Source organism: Saccostrea cucullata, unplaced genomic scaffold (genome assembly GCF_032062105.1).
Source record: "Saccostrea cucullata isolate Sc308-1 unplaced genomic scaffold, CSIRO_AGI_Scuc_v1 ctg17249, whole genome shotgun sequence".
Taxonomy (NCBI): domain Eukaryota; kingdom Metazoa; phylum Mollusca; class Bivalvia; order Ostreida; family Ostreidae; genus Saccostrea; species Saccostrea cuccullata.
In genome coordinates, this window is record NW_026938082.1 from 1 (window position 1) to 4,797 (window position 4,797).

Here is a 4,797-nt window from a genome sequence, read left to right on the forward strand (position 1 = left end):
GTTATGAACAAAATGTAAAAATTTTGGGAAGGTTTCGTCCTAAAGTGTTGAATAATTATTTTTGTGATAGGACAGTAGGACTCTAGCAGCACTTTTTGTGGTACGGAGATGTTTTTACATAACAGTTATTAAAAATTGAAATTAATTATCCCCGGGGTAGTGTTGAACTTTTCACTTTTTCATTAAGGCATTTTTTCTAATTATAGACGTCACGTGGTGACGTCGTGGTTAAGTGCTACCTGTAGTATATGTCCCATTGAAGTCTATAGAAAGAATATTTATAGCAAAAGTTTCATCCTTGACTTTTCCGAAGTATTAGTGTTACATAATTATAAAAAAGTGTTAATTCGTCGAATTCTGATCCATGTGCTGCCTTAACTAACCCGCGTGAACAAATTTGACAGCTTTTTTTGTCAGACTCGTTCGAGATCATCATTTAACTTATTCAGGTGTATAATATTTTGGCGAGTTTTATTATTATTTTTTTTTACAGTATATTAAAGTTAATTTTTTTGAACAGTAACAGTGATCTAGAAATAACTATCAACCAGACATCAGTTAGCTAGGAATAAGTGATCGAAAATCCATTGCTGATCATGTTCCCTCAGAGGGTATATGTATAGGGTGTATGTATATACAGCTGCAATATTTTTGTATTCACGCAGAGGAAGAATACTCTGCAAGTTAATTTTGTCAGGTGACTAGCCTAATATTACAGGCTTAATAGATGTTACATTGCGGCTTATGATACAGAAAGCGAAAGAATAAATTAGTGTACCTTGGCATTGTCCCAAGTCGTCTTTGTCTTGACATCTAAGTAGCAGTGACCATCAAATGGTATCCATCCGCTTTTGCAGGCTATAAAAGAAAAGGGGTAAAATAACTGGATAGCTCTTTATTATTTTTTTTAATTTATAGCAAACTATTCGATTGAGTTCCTCTTTTTACTATTATTTAATACTGTTAAATTAATATGAAAAAAATCCCAAAAGGATTCATTAAACGCCCATTCTTCGAAATAACATTTGTTGGTATGACAAGTTATAACTTGTCCTTTCAGTATGAACAAGGACATATTTTAATTCAAGTTGAGTTTGCAAGATTCACATTTATTAAAATTGCACTGAACAGGCTTAGGATTTAGTGAATAAATGGAGGAAGAATTCTTACACAAGATTGTTTAAGGATGTTTAAGGATTTTTTTTCTTTTTGTAAATAGTCATTCGAGTATATAAATGTCCCCCAAGCTTCAAATTGTTTAGTGCTTAATTGTGTCCAAGAAAATGTAAAATGAAAAAGTAATATATTTAACAGGAATCAAGCTCAAAGGTTCATTTAAACAATACAGATTGAGAGCAGAGCAAACACAGACCTCAAATTTTTGTCAGACCTTGTGGATTTTCTGGAGTAGGGATATAATTTATTCATAGAAACAATTTAAACTAGTTACAAAAACTTCCAATATATCTATAATATTTTCTAGAAAAACTGCATCTTTGACTGTTGACCTTTCGTTTGAGATATTTTTAAATGTTCATTGAGATGCCAACATCAACTTCGAGCAATGCAGGATTTTTTGTGCCAACGTCTTCTGCGACACGAAACCTCAATTTATGCATTCGGAAGAATCGGTCTACACCTCTTACAGTGGGATTTCGTACTTGCTACTTTTATTTTTCATTAACGTCCCTCTAAGAAAATTCACTCATATGCTTGGCAATCATGGCCATTGAGCAGCGAGGGATCTTTTTCGTGCCAGTGGTTACTGCGACACGGGACATCAGTTTCTTATGGTCTTATCCTTAGGACAGGACTACACGTCCCACAATGAGATTCCAACCCGCGAGGTTAGGATCAACGTCGTCCTCTGCGCCTCTAGAACAACCGCTCTAGCAACTGTCGCACGTGGGCGATTTCTATGGTAATCCCTTTTACTTTTTATTCGTGAAATATTTTTTTTCCCTTTAAATAAGAGAGATATCTCTCTAGCATAGAAAGATAACTCTTTAGCTTATAGAGATATCGCTTTGACTGATGGAGATATCTTTATACCTTAGAGAGATATCTCTTTAAAAAAAAGAGATATCTCTTTTTGTAAGAAGATATCTCTTTTAATTGGAGAGAAATCTTTATAAGCTAGAGAGATATCTCTTTAAACGAGTGCGATATCTCTTAAAGCAATGGACCGAATTATTCTCAGCTTATGAAATTATGAAATATTACTAATTCGAAATCTAGACAACATTGAATCACTTGTCATGCTTAGTAACGCTATAATGTTGAATATCACAAATATGTCGAAATTTAAAAACACTTTAATGTAATTCCGTGAATAAAAATTTTACTTCCGGTAAAAGGAAAAGTCATTTCAAATGGAATTTACATAAAAATAATGAAGAGAGGTATCTCTTTGCAATAAAGAGATATCTATATTTGCTTGAGAGATCTCTTATAGACACTTTTGAAAGATATCTCTTTAGACAAACTAAGAGAGAGATATCTTTTACTTTAAGAGATATCTCTTTAACTCGGAAAGATATCTCCAAAAGTAAAAGAGATTCATATATTTCTAGGCGAAAAGGATATCTCTTTATCGTTCAGAGATATCTCTTTTCACGAAAGAGATATCTCTCAAGGAGAATGAGATATCTGCTCAAGTGGAAGAGATCTCTCTTATAAAAAGTGATATCTCTCTAAGTTTAAGAGATATCTCCTTCTCATGGAGATATCTCTTAAAAATGAGAAATATCTCTTTAAGGTGGGAGATCTCTTTAAAATGAGAGATATATAATTCTAAAATAAATTTTATTTTCCGAATGAATAGTAAAAGGGCTTGTCATATATTTCTGCTTTGTTTCAAATTATAATATTTACATTTGCAAATGTTTTCCTTTCTATAACACTACTGAAAGCAAGCGTTTTTATAACTGTATATAAACAGGTACGGGGTCAAGAGGTCATAGATGTGCGGATGGATAAACGTTCGACGTAATTTCTCAGTGACGTCATAAAAAGTCGACGCGCGTTCAGTGGATTACATACATGCCGTTGGGTTTGAAATATAATGTATTTCATACGTTAAAAGTCACAATCAGGCAAATTTAAAGTATCAATAAGTCACAAATGTAAATAAAAGTGATAAGGTATCATTTGTTGAGTTTTATTGGGATGTAAAACGGGTTGGCACATGATCAAATCTTCCATAAAGCCCTTCGGGCTTCGGGCTACCCGTTTTACATCCCAATAAAACTCAACAAATGATACCTATTTCTTAGATATTCACTTTACCTTCAACTTCACAATTCTCCCCAGTATAACCTTCATTACATTTGCATTTGTAACCTCGTGTACTGGACGTATCTGCCTCACAATTTCCATTCTGACAAGCATGACTGTCACAGACATGGACTTAGGGAAAAAAATATTTAAATCTAAGAGATTCACAGTTTACAATGCATAGCTATTTAATTTAATATCCAATGGAAAAAAAACGAGATGCACAAGACTCAAATAATCATTTTATTTGTGAATGATTTCTGTTTTTAAATGGTTCTTCAGATAGTTTGAAATTAATTTTATAGATTAAAATAATTATTTGCAATGAGTAGAAAATGTCTTGTAATATTTAAAAAAAAAAACAACATAAAATGCCTTACACTGACATACTATCCCTGAATACCCCTCGGGACAGGTACATGAAAATATAGGTTCACTTTGGGTGCACCATTTTTCATTTGGCATTTTGAATGTAAACTTTCCACCATTTTGACATGGGTTAGGAGTGCAGTCAACGCCTGAAACAATATACTTGTCATCTAAGTATAATTTTTTGCTAATAAACATACCAAAAATATATATAACTAGAGCAAAGCTCGTTGCAAAGCAACGAGTAGGTCTTCCGTCCGGTTTTGACCGAAAGTGACGTCAACATAAGAAAGCAATGAGCTTAGTAATCTCCAGCAACTTCATATTTCCAATTTTTCATCAAAACCTTCAAAATAAACTAGTTTTGGCTACTTCCGGTTTGACCGGAAGTGACGTCGACGGACGGAAAATTAAGATTTAAGCATCCAGTGACATATGTAACCCCAAAACCTTTAAAGAAAGGCAAAAATATGCAATTTTTTACTACTTCCGGTTTGACCGGAAGTGACGTCGCCGGACTTATTTTGACGACGCCATTAGATAAAGCTTGATATTTTAAACAACTTTGCTTCTTTGACATATTACAAATTCTCAATACTTTTTGAGATATTAAGGAAAAGCTTTTAGCCCCTTTCCGCCCTATATTATAGGGGCCAGCCCCTTATCGTTAATATCCTTTGAAAGATCGTCACATTTTCTACAACTTTTGTTCTATATGTCTTAACAAAATATTTGTAGGTAAAAAGATATCGAAGAAAAAGTGTTAGAAATTTTAAAATTCTCGACATGCCCTTTTTCGGACCATAGCGAGCGTCGGCGTGCAGCACTTCCGGTGAAAATGAAATACGTATGTCACATCTACATATATTGCTCTATCATTGCTGAAAAACTCAAGTTTCTATCCTAAGCCGTTTCTGAGAAAACTCGCGGACAAACTGACCCTCTTAAAATCACTAAATCGCAAAAATCTCAAAACCGGAAGTGACGTCATCAAAACAAAAAATTATATATCAGGTTTGTTTGATGTTCTATCAGTCCTGAAAGTTTCATGAAAATCAAGCGAGCCGTTTCCGAGAAATCGTGTACACAAAATCGGTAAGAAAAAAAACAATAAAAATAATAAAGATAGTGGAAAAGAAACCTAAGAATAAC

General features: G+C 33.5%; 1 long non-coding RNA gene across 1 annotated transcript; it reads right to left on the reverse strand.

Annotated features, from left to right (window-relative positions):
- Positions 1–782: 782 nt before the first annotated feature.
- LOC134249392 (uncharacterized) lies at positions 783–3,720 on the reverse strand. Its single transcript, XR_009988265.1, has 3 exons — positions 3,657–3,720; positions 3,289–3,408; positions 783–858 (listed from the first exon to the last, which is right to left on the reverse strand). It is a non-coding gene; the product is annotated as an uncharacterized LOC134249392 (long non-coding RNA).
- Between the last annotated feature and the right edge of the window lie 1,077 nt (positions 3,721–4,797).